The sequence below is a fragment of the Triturus cristatus genome, chromosome 7 (genome assembly GCF_964204655.1).
Source record: "Triturus cristatus chromosome 7, aTriCri1.1, whole genome shotgun sequence".
NCBI classification, from domain to species: Eukaryota; Metazoa; Chordata; class Amphibia; order Caudata; family Salamandridae; genus Triturus; species Triturus cristatus.
Window position 1 is genome coordinate 770,250,137 of NC_140590.1, and position 15,846 is coordinate 770,265,982.

The 15,846-nt window shown below is 44.5% G+C and overlaps 1 protein-coding gene across 1 annotated transcript in view; it reads left to right on the forward strand.

Annotated features, from left to right (window-relative positions):
- The window catches only part of ASPSCR1 (ASPSCR1 tether for SLC2A4, UBX domain containing), an 837,953-nt gene that overhangs the window by 573,825 nt on the left and 248,282 nt on the right, over window positions 1-15,846 (forward strand). The window lies entirely within an intron of this gene.

Here is a 15,846-nt window from a genome sequence, read left to right on the forward strand (position 1 = left end):
TGAGGCTACAAATAATCTGTTACCTGAAAGCGGTCTAAGGCACTTCGTTTCCTTTCTTGCTGAATGCTGTTGGATTGTTTTTACCCAGCATTTTTGCTCTTTTGAGTTTTATGATTGGCATTAGTCTCAGACTTTACTCTAGGGTTTCTATTACGAGTCCAACCGATGAAACTTCCTTTTCAAGCTCCTTCCATATTTTTATTCTTGAGTCACGCTTAAGTGCTTCTTTCAGGATTTGTCAACAAGTGGATTTTTAGTAGACTTCCAGCATTTCAATCCAAATTTTGTTTGTGATAGTCTGCATTTGGGTAGGATGGATGTGTATCTGACGCCTGATTCCAGAGCCATGGTAGGAAAGCCTAGTTGTAGCATTAGCACTGTATAACTCAGTTTTCTTTCTTGGGGTCCAACTTTAGCTGTGCTTTTATCCACGTCCTAGAGTTATGTTATAGAGGCCATATGACTTCTGCCTTTGCTTGAACAACTTTGTTTGTGGGAAAAATCTGTTTTCATGTGTGCAGGCAAACCGAAAGATTGGGTTTTGTGGTGCTTCTGAGTTTTCGATTCTCAATTAGATGTGGGCATCCCAGTTCATATTTCTGGGCAAGGTTATGCCTAGATTGAGTACTTTGCTGACTTCTCAAGTTTTGTGCCCCTTCCCCCACCCCCAAAAGATGACAGCTCTATTCAGCAGTCTGTGTTTTTTCTGAAGATCAATATCTTCGTCATTTTGCTGTTTATTTTCAGGTTGTTCGATGTGCAGTATTTTCCATTCTGACAGTTGGGCTTGTAATTTGGTGTGCAGGATATGAGGATGGAGTCATCTACGCAAAGTAATGCTGGCACCGTAAAGCCTTTATTGACTGGCACCTGCCGGGAGACAGACAGTATCTCTTTAAAAGTAATTTGTGTTGGTCAAAACAGGAGCAAGTGAGCAGGCACTTTGTTTTACTCCACCAAAGTTTAAGGACTGTCTGCTGAACATTTCTGTTTGGTTTACTTTTTCTCGGTAGGTTGGTCCCTGAGTGCAGCATTCATACCAGGGAGATGATAGAGGGCACTAGACCCAATGTCCCCCAGTCTGCTTCATAATCTGTCCTTGGTGCCAGGTCTAGGGCAGATGTGAAATTAAAAAATGCTGCATACAGTGTTGCATTGCATCCATGCACTATATGGGAAAATATTAAAACTTGGTATATGGTGGAAAGGCCATGTCTGAATCCGCTTTGGGTTGGGCTGAGAATGTTCCGATCAATTATCCATTATTAGATGGCGATTAGGATTAGTTTGTTGTTAAGTCCGCAGTCTATGTCAGTAAGACTGACTTGTCAGTAAGAGTGCAGATCGTTGTTGGGCCCTTTTTCACTATTGATGCTATTCAACCATGAGGGAGGGCAGCCTTGGAGAACAGAAATCCCTATGAAGGTAGGAGCTAGATTTTGAGCCACCATTGCGTTGTGTGTTTAAAGACATTAGATGAATCATATTTTTATCTTGGTCTTATGTTCTATATTTTCTTCACTGAAGATTTCTTTGTATTTGCTTCTCATTTCACATCTCTTTTAATGGTAGTGTTTTTTAAGGGTGTTTAGGGAGTGAGTCTCATTTTGTTGTTGGCCTCATAAGATGTTTGTTGTATTGAAGACTCCTATGGAGAAGGTTATCCACTTTTCGTCTTCAGTGTGTTTGTTTTCAAGCCCTTGCCTCCCTATTTTATTCCAGAAGATTTTTGAGTTGTTCTCCCTTGTAGCTTTTTACAGAGCATGCCAGTATATCTCCATGTTTTTCTTTCTTCCGCTTAGTTAAGGATTTATAGCTGCCTTGATTTCTTTTCTAGGAGTCCCTGTCCAAAGAAGACACTTGCGATCTTCTATTTGCTTACAATCCTCATTGACAAGTAGGTGTGGTTATTCGCTACTGTTGTTTTTGGGACCAAAATTAGTTTTGTAGCCAAAATCTGTGGGTGGCAAGCTTGTTTCTTAACTTGGATACGCTGACTGCTTTCTGGCTCAGTGATCCAGTTTTCCAATTTTAGTTTCACCTCCTCATGCCATTGGATCTTTATTTTCGAATCAAATTCCCAAGTGTTTGCCACTTGATGTACTTTAGGTGGCTCATCGGCTACATGTCCAAATGTAGGACATTATGTCTGCTTTCAAATCCATACTTTATTCCACATTTAAAGAACTTGTACCAGGGAGGACCTGGCCTGGCAGTTTTTGTTTGGTCTGTTCCCATTGGGCGCAGGGTCAAGACTGATTTGTATATGGCTTGGTCCAAACTGGAATAGCATGGTGAGCAAAAAATGATGGATTCAGGCCCAGATCTCTGTACTGGGGTGAATGTATGACATTGTTCTGCATTCTGTCCATCAATTGTTCTTTTTGCATTTGTCATCCCAAGTGGGATGGGTATGCCCAGGCGTGGGTCCTGTGCTCTCCATGCCACTGGAGTCAAGCTATCCTGGCTGATAAGGGGTGAAACCCCGAAACTGGTCCTAGGGTGCTTGTTTCCAGTCCAGGGAGAACCTGGCCTGACAGTTCGGGCTGGACTGTTCCCATTCTTCTACCAGGATCCTGCTCCGCAGCGCCTTGATGCCCCTGGGCTAAGTTCACGCTTTAGAAAATTTATATTCATTCATTCATTGGGTGCAGGATCAAGACTGATTTGCATATGGCTGGGTCCAAACTAGAATGGCATGGTGAGCAAAAGAAACAATGGATTTATGCCCAGATCACTCTACTGGGGTGAATGTATGACATTGTTCTGCATTCTGTCCATCAATTGTTCTTTTTGCATCTTCTGTTCTAGGCAGGGTGTAGTGAACTACTGTTGATACTCCCCAGGTTTTGTAAATCTGGATTTGTTGATCATTGCTCTTGTAGGAACTGTGGGCAGTGTGCAGGCTGTCTCTTGAACAAAAGGATTTCAAGTAATTTCTTTGATTCTTTTTCTTAAATTTGTGGAACAGGGAGGGAATGCCCAGTGCGGTTTTCGGTAAAAGTGTTGCTTCTCAATTATTTCCCTATTCATCTATTTTGCTATTGCTGCATATGAGGATGAAAGGTTTTAAGTTAGCTGGTTTCTTCATTGCTTGTTTACTGGTGTCTACAGGTTTGGTGTAACCCTCTTCCTTTTCTTCAGACCTTATTACATGCATTGTCCTCTGATGGATTTGTCAAGAAGAGTGATGTTACATATTTGGATGTCGTTGTCTTCAATAACTAATTTTTTTTTAATACTATTTACAGTCCAGCAGGCTGTGCACTTCTCTGCTGTTTATTGTTTCTTTGTTTTGCTCAGTTTGAGTGCTTATATCCTTGGAATATCTGCTACGTCCCATGACCCGATGGTTGTTTTCTTGATCCATGTTGGCAAGACTGTCTCTATAGTTTTGAGTCCGGCTGCTAATCAGTCTGGCCTTTTAGATGTAGTGGATATTAATTTCTCTTTGTATAGAATTTTGTGGTAGGTGGTTATTTTCATGTTTGTTCATTTTTTTCTTTTCCTATCTGCTTCTAGGGTCCATGTTTGTTTTCCTTTTAGGGGGGTTTCTGGCTTTTTTGTACACCCTTCATTACCAAGTCATTAGTCACCTTTTTCCTTTCTCAATAATGTTCTAGAGGGCTGTTCTTTGTTACCCCTATTAATGGCAATACAGGTTTTGATTAGGGGATTTGTAAGTGGATTCGTTTTTAGGATGCCTGTGCCCACAGCTATCACATCGTTACTTAGACCTACATCATTCCATTGTGCCTTATACTATTTGGAGGTCGTTTCTCTTGGCTGTTCATTCTCCCAGTCTTCCTCCTAGCCATCTAAGTTCTTTGTTAGTGACCTCATCCGTTCTTTGGTGTTGGTTCTTTGGCTATTGTTCAGGGCCAAATTTTTATTGTCACTTAGCCAAGATTTTAAAATATTGCCCCCTCTGGCTGATTTGAGAAACCTCTGTTTCATAGTCAACTTTTCTGTTTTGGGTGTCCGTTCTATTGTCCCGGTTGAGTCCACCAATATACAATCTTCACCGTGGTTTTACCTGGTGCAACAATAATTGTTACGAAGAGATCTTGGGCTCTTAACCAGTTTGTGATACTATTTTGAGCTTGCATTGTGTTCCTTTTTTCACTTTGTACTATTTGATGTGGTTCTCTCATTTGGTTCAGTGTTGGTGTTTCAGCCTGTTCACAGTCATTCCTCTCTCTGCATTTCTTCTCATCATACCATCTTCGATGGTGGGGAGGTCTGCCGGTTTGTACAGCACGTTGCTCTTTGAAATTTAGTAGTTCAGGTGTTTTCATTATTTTGTTTTATTTAGGCTTTGATCATAATGGACACATCTTTGTTAAGAAGGTGATTTCCTCTCTACTTATCTCGAGTAGTTTTGGTAATAAATCACAGCAGTTATTTGTATGCTTCTCTTCATATAGTTTCTCATTTCCCATTGGACTGCATATTTTTTTTTTTTTTTCGTGTATTAATTTTGACATGGTGGTTTTGTTCCGATTTTTGTCTTTTGCTTGACTGGTAATTGACATCTCCCTTCCTATTAGGGCGGTTTACAGTTATTCCCTAGCAGAGTAGTTCTGTACAGTTTGTTTTGGGGGATTTGTGACCACCTGGGTCGCTTTTGTCGTTGTACAAATGAAGTCAATCAAAAAAGGTAGGGACTATGAGCATGTTAAAGGTCCAGAACCCTAGCTCCCATAAGGCAATGTACAAATACAAAAGGAAGTTAACTGTTCCTATCGAAAAAGAGATATGCAAAATAAGGTGTAGGTGGACAATCCAACAGTTAAGGGGAGAGTCTTCCTTTTTTTTGGAAAGAATTTTTATTAATTTTTCCCTCCAACCGTTGCTTCATCAGATCAGCATTACTTACAATAGCCTCGTGCAAGAGCGCTTGGCAGCTTAAGGCATTACAATATAAATTAGATCCATAGCATTCTCTTCCCTAACACCCCCACCCCGCTCCCTCTCTACCCCCACCCCCCCTTGTCAGGGGGAGAGTCTTCCTTAGAGGAAGATTGAGCCCTCACCCACCCAAGTGGGTGTCATTCTTCATCATTGGGCTTAGATCCTTCTTGGGCCGGCACTGCAAGCAAACTGCTTCACCTTTAATATTGGCCAGAATCATATCGGAGACAATAGGGAACATGCCCACTAACTTTATTCCCAAATCCAAGGCTGGCCCAGCCTCGTGTTCATCCTGTACCTATTTCAGAAAGTTCGGCAGAATGCTCATGGAGGGGGTGCCAAAGCACAGTGTTTACACTGAAGCAAACACCGTTCCCCAGGTGGTGCAGTCCAATAAATGAGAAATCAGACCACTCAGCAAACTCGTGGTAAAGATACTGTGTTTCTCAACAGGAGATGTATGTGAAAATGCAGCCTCAAGCTGCTCAATTTCTTGTGTGATCCAAAATGGTATGTCCTCACGATTCTGAGGACGTTTTCCCATCACAGAGCTAATCATGACGGGACTAATCACAAGTCCTCCTCCCTGACCTCCAGCTGGAGCTGCTTGAAGTGCACAAGACATAAACTGTTTGACTCGTCTATGAAGATGAACTAATTGTGTATAGAGTAGATGTAGCTCCACGATAGTAACATCGAGATAATTGGGGTGTGGTGTAAAACCAGCCAAAACAGGCCAAGTAGCCCCATCGCTAGACAAGGGGCTCATTCGAACAAAGGACACAGGTTGAGGAAGGGCGCCAATAAACCAAATGGTATGCTCCCAGGACGTCAACGGAACTTTAGTTGATGCAGAAGGACGATATGCTGCTTGAGGACCAGCAGCCATTTAAGTGTGAAACAAATTATCATTCGCATCTACAGCGGAAAATGTAACCCAAGAATACAATACTTCGAAGCGGTATGCTGGAGCTTCAACCACAAAAATAAAGGTAACCCCAGCATTGGAGACTCCGTGCTGAGTCAAGTAAGCCGTAAACACCTCCCGGGTATGTGCCGGAATAGCGACTGGTTGTGCCGTGTAAAAGTTTAAAGAGCCAATAAAATGGTTGCACAAACGGGTCGAAAAACCTTTTAAACTTCAAGCTTGAATACCCTCCAGAAATAGGTGTACCCTACAAATGCAGGAGGCGAACCCCCCTCCCCATGGACAAATCTGGTAACCGGTGAGAGGGTATCGTGGACAAGCACAAGCGCCACTCAGGAGTCTTGTGAATAAGTACCAGAACAAACTTTGGCGGCGCCATGTTGCAGGGATTCTGCACAAACACAAAACTATGCGTAGGATTATGGGACCTTAGTGCATAGGGACTGGGTCATCCTACCACCTTAGTACCCATGCGCTCAGGACCGACTAGCTATAGTGTCTCACTTGCACTCATACTCACTCACAGAGAAACAGATGATTAGACACCCCAGAACACAACACTCTGGACTCTCTCAGGAATCGCATTTGCAAGACACACCCTTTCGCTCACACTCTTGTACTTGTCTACAATAAGATCTGACAGAGACACGAATAAGTTTAAAATATTTATTTCAACTAACGTGCTCTAATGTGCAGTATACTTGCCACAATAAGCAAGAAAATGCATAACACAAATATGGTAAGCATAGCAATTAGTCCAAATATCGTGAAAGGAGCTGTCATTATGAAAAGACAGTATAGCCAAACCTCCCTCCCCTTTGTATAGTTGCGGAATGATTATATATTAGAAGATCTGTGGGCATTATCTTCAGACCCCATACCTCCGTCTATAGATGGTAGATTTACATCATAAGTGCTGTGTTGGTCTTCTCCCTGGAAAGGTCCCTCTCCGAGTGTGTCCCCTACCTATTTGTGTATTCTTATAAGACCAAAGTACGTGTTCCCAAACAACTGCATCAGTATGTTTTGTCTAGTTGCTAGGGCCTGACCAGAACAGAATAACAAGGCTCATTGTTGATCGACCTTGCTCACAATATTCAGACTAAATCCCAGGAACCTGCAGAGAGTGAACACAGCGATAGGTTCTCATGTGAAAACGGCAAAAGAGATATTTGCAAAACAAACTTATATAAGAATGTGCGCAAAGCTGTGTACATCTGCAGTGTGCTCATGCTAACTTTGAGAAGACGAAAATGTGCCCATGGGCCATGTGACAGCAAGAGGGTTCTTTGGCGGAGATCTTCTCTTAAAGCCATATGAGTGAGTGGGTCTATGAATGTAGGGGTTGGGTATTGAGTGAAAACGTTGTGCCTTAAAACTACCTAAGGAGTATCATCCAGGTTTTTTTTATCTGTGATCCCCTTGGCATGGTTAAAAACAGAAATGCGAAAAATGTCACAGCCGTGACAATTCTGACGTGAGAGTATTAAAAGGTTGACATGTTTCACGCCTGTGTGGTTCAGGAAAGGTCTGTGGTGTTTCTTCAGGACCAAATTAAATAAATGAGTAATTCCTATGCTACACCTTGGTAGTTTTGTGCATATTGTTTATATATGACAAAGAGGGAGCTGCATGTTCAGCAGCTCCCTCTCTGTCAAAGCAATGCCGGCACGGACCACTGGAGCCTTGAGGCTCCCCCTGTGGTCCCAACACTTCTCAGTGGGTGCCCTGGGTGGGACCGGTATACATTATGAAACAAGGGGATCCCACCATTTTGGAGAACCTGGGGTAATAAGTTGTTTAGAAAAAACAGTGGTTTACTCAAGCTAATAGGTCTCAAGAGTGTTTAGAAAAACACAGAACGTCCTATATAATTTTGAAGTCCCAACAGTACCCAGTATAACATAGGCAAGCATAAGGCAGGATGTGAATTAGCATTATAATGCAATTAATTTATTAATTGCATAATATTCCATCACTTTTTTTCATATATCATGATGTAGTGCTCACAAATAAGTGAAGAAACGTGCTGTGCTGAGTGCAAAACATTAAAACATGCATCAATTCAAAACAAGATGCTAGACTCGTCAGCACTTTTTAAAATTATATAATAAAATAAGGAGTCTGGTTGCTCTGTGGTCGACGGCGTTTCAATCTCATAGAATTGAGATCATCATCAGGACAAGGTGTTTGAGCACCTAGTATCTACAAGATAAAATCACCGGGGTCAGGATTAGGAAGCCGGTAGGGCCTGCATGATTATACAATTTTTTATCATTTAGGGACTTGCCTAGTCAGTGAATAAAAGATTTCTAAAGAAATTCAGTTCTATTGATTTTAAGGAGCAAAAAGAGAGTGGCTTTGCAACATCACCGATGATATCACTTATAACATCTCAGTGAATACATTTGAGATGTCGTTAGTGATGTCATTAGTGCTGTCACTGGCCATGCCATGGGTGATGTAATATGTGAGGTCATAAGCAGTGTATTGCAGGGGCGTAAGTTATAGTTAGCTCAGCAAACTATAACTGCTGAATTTCTCTGGTTTTGTACGAGTGAAATTTCAGTCTAACTATAACTTGCCTGTAACCTTTTGGTTTTTTCAGTGAATTTATAAGTTTTGTTTCATTCTATTTCCTAGCTTTAACATCCCTGTAACCTTTGTTGTTTTCAGTGTGAATGAATGAATGAATGATTGAATAGTTTTTTTATTTGCATAATTACTTAAAATCATAGCAAAGTTGCAGTACATTATCAAAATTATGCTAAAATACGTGTCTCACACCAATATAATACAAATATCTAATTGTATATAAAGAATTAAGTGTCAATTAAACCGCGGTGACAGACCATTTCTGAAATGTGGGTTACATTCTAAACTTCATTGGTTTAAAAATTGCGTATTAGAAAAAGTTTCTGTTTCTATCTGTTCTTGAGACAGTCACTTGGTACCTTGGGGGTCTTGTGAGGACCCTGTGATCCTTTCCTGGTGGGGGCTCTTCACCGTTCGTCTCCTTCTGTTACTCCTGGCGATACGACAATTGCAATTTTCATTTAGGACCCTTCGTGTAATATGTATGAATTTGCCAAATTTGGCCAGGTGCGAAGGCTCCGTGCTGGACTGGAGCAGGGCTACTGCGCCTGCGCATTTTCTGATCCCATGCCTTTAAAACATTGGTTTTAACGGAGGGGCGTGACTTGGACGGCAATGGGTATAGACGCCTAAATCCAGCGCTCCGCCAAAACCTGGGAGCGAGCAACAAAAAGAACACGCATGAGCTGAGGAATCTAGGAAAAAAACACACTGAATGGCGCCAGAACGATCGAGGAAGAAAATGACCTGGGCACCTGAACCAACCCCAGCAACAGAGTTAAGTAACACAGCGAAGAGGAAAACTCCCGGTGTGGAAGAGAAAGATCCAATATAGTGCCTGCAAAGTGAAACCCCCCACCGATGCCTGAATCGGGTGCCGACTGCGCCTAACAACTACGATCGCCGGGGGACCAGCAGCTAGCTTACTTAAGGTTAGTGCTGGGGGCCTCCCGTGAAGATCACGGAGGCAACGGAAAACCATTGTAGGAGACCTGGTGGGGGGGACACTCGGACAGCCTTTCAGAACGAAACTGAAACCTGGGAAGGGGGCCGCCATCTTGCGATTGCTGGCAAAACAATTCTGTCTGTATTAAAAGAGCAAGCTGAATCGCCTCCACCTTGCTCTGGCGCACCGTCACCGCCTCACCCCGTATCTGGCCCTACTCTTCCTAGACTTCGAGAAAGCCTTCGATACGGTTGATTGGAGTTATCTGGCGGACGTGTTGGAGAGGATGGGGCTCGGACCCGTGTTCCGACGTCTCATCCGGGTCCTATACTCCACTCCTAGGGCTAGGGTCCTTATCAACGGCGTGCTCTGTGAGCCATTTCCTATCCAGAGGGGTACTCACCAGGGCTGTCCGCTCTCCCCGCTTCTCTTTGCCCTAGTGATGGAACCTCCGGCTTGCCTCATCCGCCAAGACCCCCCTCATCCGGGGTTGGGTCTGGGATTCGACCCAGATTGATAAAATAGCTCTATACGCGGATGACGTTCTCCTCTTTCTGGCGGACCCCGCGTGCTCTGGCCCGAGATGTTTGGATGTTCTCGAGGACTTCGAGCAAATTTCAGGGCTCCGACTCAACTCTGCAAAATCCACGCTGGTCCCCTTGCACCCATCATGTGAGTGCTTCAAATGGCAAACAACTATCCCTCTGCGTAGGCAATCCTTTAAGTAAGGGGTATGGATTGCTCTACATCCGGAGCTTGAGTGGGCCTTGAATATCACCCCTCTAGTCACTAGGGCAAAGGCGGACCTAAAAAATTGGTAATCTCTCCCTCTCAACCCTCTTGGCCGGAGTGCCCTTTTCAAAATGATGGTCCTCCCCCGCTTCCTCTATATACTACAGAATGTTACCCTGTATCTGCCAGGGAGTTGGTTTCGGGAGCTGGACGGGGTCCTCCCGGTTTTTATGGGGAAGACAGAGGCTGCGGATGTCTTTGGCACACTGCCGCATACCACCGTACGACGGGGGCATGGGGGTGACTAATCTTCACCTCTACTACCTCACCACACGGCTTATCGTGCTCCATGACTGGTTTGCGGGCGGCTGGTCTGATCCGGTGTGCAGAGTGGAGCTCCGGGTGTTGGATTTCTCGCAGCTCCAAGCCTATCTGTATGGGAGCCCAGTGCGGCAGGCTCTCCCCCCGGTCACCAGGGCGGTGCTTGTGGCCCGGCGTGCTGCGCTAAGGCATGTACAATGGGACCGGAAATTGACCAGACAGACGCCTCTGTGGAGCGGGACGTGGCTAGCGGAGGTCTCCTCTCGCCAGGACTTTCGCAAGTGGGACCTTATAGGGATTTCGCTTCTGGGAGACGTTTGGGTGGGGGACCATGTCAGATCCTTCGCAGACTTGCAACACCGTCATTCCCTTCACTCCTCCCAATTCTACAAATACTTACAACTTAGACATGCCCTTCAGGTCCACATCCCCTTCCCCACATCTTTCCCAGAATTCAGCCCCCTAGAGGCCCAAGTGATGATGGGGAACCTGGGTAGAGGGGGGGGGGTGTCACTGATCTACCGCTCTCTAGTGAACAACGGTTCCGCGGGCCTGGACCTCCTTCGCACTCGCTGGGAGGGGTGGCTGGGTCCCATGGAGGACGTGGATTGGAGGGATGCCCTTATGGCTCCCAAAACGCTGACGACCTCCTCCAAGCTGCGTCTCGTCCAACTTTATTATCTCCATGCGGCTTACCTCACCCCCGCGCACTTGTACAGGGCTTGTTTGCGGTCCTCTTCATCATGCGCACGTTGCCAACAGACCCCGGCTGATTTTTATCACATGATGTGGCAATGTCCCGCTCTCGCGCCGTTCTGGGCGGGCGTGGAGCTTGAGCTCACCCAGCCCCTTGTGTGGGAAGTGCCTCATGACCCGCTGCGCATGCTCCTGGGGGTGTTAGACGGCCTTGATGGATCCAGGGCTGAGAAACGTTACCTGGGAACGGCGTTGGCGGTTGCAAAACGCAACATCGCGGCACTCTGGTCCCAAGCTAAATCCCCAACAGTGCGGAGATGGAGGAGAGGGGTGGACTGGTGCGGTACTCAAGAGGAGCCTCTTTTCGAGGCTAGGGGTTGTCCTGAACTCTTTGGCAGAATCTGGGGCAAAAGGTTTAATCTACTGCGGGTCTGAGGTTGTCTTATCTATCCTGTTTGTGGTCGTATATAAGCTGGTGAGTTCTCCATCCCAGGACTGTTTTTATAGATCTCTGTCATTCTTAAGGATTGCATTGTGCGTGTATAATGAGTATGATTTGCTACCGATAAATTTCTTGTTCTCTTTGATTATTATAACAATAAAGTTGATTATCAAAAAAAAAAGAGAAAGGAACACGAAAGAAGATCACCGCAGAGAAAGTGCGATTTGAACGGCTTTGCTAAACGCAAGTGCGAGTGTGACCAGCAGGAGCCATCAACTAAGCGAACTAATGTAGGTTGATGTAGTGTGACAAAAAAAACGAAAAACAAAAGTAAATTCTCCAGTGCGAGCCGCCATCTTAGCTCTGCCAGATAAACAACTCGGACTATATAATGACCTAGTGTGTGAGACGGGCGCTAAAAGTAACATAAGGCAGAGTGCTGCAGTGAGAGGGCGTTCTCAGCAGAGCTGGGAGAACGCGGTGCAGCGGAAAGCCATCAACAACTCAGATTAACGAGGCTAGACGTAAAGTGGCTGATGAAACAAAAGTAAACGAAAAAGTCATCAGTATGAACCACCGCCACAGATTGGAAAAAATGCACAACTGTAATACTAATCAACGAGCAAGATAAGGGTAGAACTCTTAGCAATACATAGCAAAGTTAAGAAAGAAAACACCAAAGGAGTATTTCCTTTTATTTTTAATGAGGGCATTGCTGATTTAGCGGACGAACGAAAAATAAAAAATCTACAACCGGGGGAACACGCTGACTCAGCCTGAAAACTAACAGACAGCCACAACAAGTGAAACAAACCCGACAAGACACACAAACTACAGAGAGACTGAAAAGACCTCAGTACTCCGATCGCTGGCACTCATAAGGTCACAGAAACGCAAAATAAGAAAGGTGTAGCAGAGGTTCCAACTAGTCAGGACAAGGCTTGCCACCTCAGTAGATTCCAACACACAAATGTAAACAAGGTGAGACGATGTTGCACGACATGAGCAAGATGAGCATAACTCAATGGGGTGCATAACGTGGAAGTATTAGAAGCAACTAAGCTTAAAAAAAAATAAAGCAACAAAGGTCAAGAGGATAGCAACAAACCAAACACTTACGCAGATTAGGTGGCGTAAAAACCAATATACAAAGCTGATCTGGATTTTTTTGGGGCAAGTACAGTCTACAAGACCAACAACAGATCAACGCCTCCAACACAGAACTTCAACCACGGACCGGGGACAAAAGTGACACCTAATTTTTAACAAGGGGGGGACACAAGAAAACTAACCATAGAGCAGAAAGTGAGAGTAAGGCTCAGCCTACAGCAGGAGAGGAGAGTGCTAATAGTCATGGCTGGCAATGACGGGAAACTCACACAGCTGCCCAAAAAGAATAAGAGTGACACTCTTGACTCCCCTATCAAACAAAGACCGGATATCAACAGCGCGCTGGACATTATTTTGAAAAAACTGAAGAAGTCCGTGACCTAGCAAAATCAACCAAACAAACCACGGATGCTATCCAGCTGGAATTGGCCGCGGTCAGAGTGGGTATCCACGCAGCGAATAATAGACTAACAGAAGTAGAACAGAGGGTGAGTGATATGGAAGATGGCGAACAAAAGACAAAGAAGACTCTGCTGGAACTTTCCAAAACTACTGCAATGCTCCGTAGGCAAACAGCAGAATTAGACGACCGTAACAGGAGGGGGAACATCAGAATACTAGGGGTCGCCGAGGGAGAAGAGGAGAAATGCAGGTCGTGCATCGCCTTCATACAAGACATGATCCCTAAAATTACTAACATTAAGTTTGATCTCCCCCTGGAACTAGACAAGGCATACAGAGTTCCAGCCTTCAAAACATCAAATAAGACCACACCACGCCCCATAATATGCAAGCCTCTCAGATTACAACACACCGAAGCCATCTTCGCAATGGCCAGGAAAAAGCAGAATCTGCAGTGAAACAGCCAAAAATTCATCCTCACCCAAGACTACTCCAAACACACAGTGGACTTAAGGAAAGGATTTCTGGCCCAGAGAGACAGATTAAGGAAGGAAAACATACTCTTCTCATTCATAGGCCCTACGAAGTTCAGAATCACTGACAAAGGCAGAACGCACATCTTCGAAGACCTCAATGACCTGTCAAGTTATCTACAAGGTCCGACTCAGCAAGAAATGGAATTCTACCAAACATGCGCGAACAAGAGGAGAGCCCCGCCGGATCAAGGGGGGAATGAATGACTGTACGACATCTCAAAATTCTGGCTTTGCGGACAATTTCCACTACTACTGTAACACTCACGATCTACCTCAGACAGGCTGCTATTCCTCAAATTTATCTACCTCAAATGGCCATACGGCCAAACCTACCTCGGGGAAGGAACCTGGAACTTGGATCCTAAAACCGCCACATCGGGGGGCATTGAAGCCCTCGGATTTGGGACGCTAACAGAGCGCGCCAACAAATAAAACAAAGCTGAGACAAATAAGATTGATACGAGAACACCACAAACGCTAATATCCTTTCTAAGACCATTACTACAGTATTGTATAAATGTGATTGTATTAACCGTGTGGGAACGCCCGTATTGCTCAAGAGGGGAATATAGCATGCTAGACAAGATGCGCATAGCGTTTAGACTAGGGTGATTAAAGCCACTGATGCTTGGACATACTGAACCATATTGTCCCACGGGAAAGCGGAGCTAGATCTTTGCTGTCGCACGTCCAGAATTCTATGTGTAGGTTCGGGGGTGGATGGGAGGGAGTTTGGGGGGGTTTTAGTGTTTCTTAAGTCATGTTAGTAATGTTTGTCAGGCACACATGCTTTGTCTCTACCCACTGTACCCTATCCTCTTTAAACCTTTCGATCTACACTTCTGCACTCACTGGAGAGAATGACACCAGGTCACGGGCGGGAGCGGGGACGAGGGTCCAGAGAGGGATGACACAGAAAGCGCACACATGAATTCCCGACAAGAGCAGGAGTAATACTGATCTGAAAGGGAAAATGGCTTTTATCAAACAAACATTACCTAGCATAACAAAATGACAACTAACCTTGCGAAAACATTAACGTCCAACTTAAAGATTGTCTCCCTAAATGTTAAAGGTCTCAATCACCCAGTTAAAAGGAAAAAAATACTTGACTACCTAGCTAAAACTAAGGCAAATATCTTTCTCCTACAGGAGACTAGGCTATCCCTGGACGATGCAGAATGGATTAGGGCAAGATGGGTTGGTCAGATGGCATGCTCTCCGGCCGTAGGAAAGAAACGGGGTGTGATCACTCTGATAAATATGAACTCCAAAATAAATATAGAAGATCAACAATGCGATGTAGAAGGGAGAATACTGTTAGCACATCTGAAAAGGGTGGAAGAAAGCATCCATGTACTCAACATCTACGGGCCAAACACGGACGATTCCTTTTTCTGGGAGGGCATCTCGAAAAGGCTGGAGGCTCTCCCACAAAATGACCTAACAGTGATGGCAGGTGACTTCAATATGGTGCTAGATTACACTATAGACAGACAATCACAGTGCCATTCACTACCCCCAGGGACGCACAAGGTACTGAAAAATGTATGTACCAGATTCAATCTTAGACACGTGGCAACTTCAACACCCGGACACGAGAGATTACACATTTTACTCTAACCCACACAATTCATACAGCAGAATAGATTACATACTGATCACAGGTACACACACCCACTTAATAGAACATACATACATAGCCACGAGAACTGTCTCAGACTACTCCTGCATCAGCCTTCTACTGTGCGGATGCCAGAATGAGGATCAGCCACGAAGATGGAGATTCAACAGTGATGTGGAGTCAGACCAGAGCAACAAAACCAAAATAGAGGAGGCCATTAAAGAATACATTAAATTTAATGACACTACAGATACAGACCCTAGAACCATGTGGGACGCATTAAAATCCACAATTAGGGGGACAACTATGGACATTAAAAGCAAGTTGAACAGGAACGCAAAGGCACAGTTGGGTCAACTAGAAATGGATATCCAAAGACTAGAGACAACCCATATCTCAGACTCAAAGAACGCAGGGGTACTTACAGAACTCACAAAGAAGAAATACGAATTCAACAGAATCCTGGGGAAGATCCTGGCATCCTACCTAAAACACAAACAGAGACAGCATACCATCTCAACAATCACGGACTCACAAAATATCACACACACACAACATAAGGAAATTCTACGTACATTTAGTGTATTTTATCAGGAACTC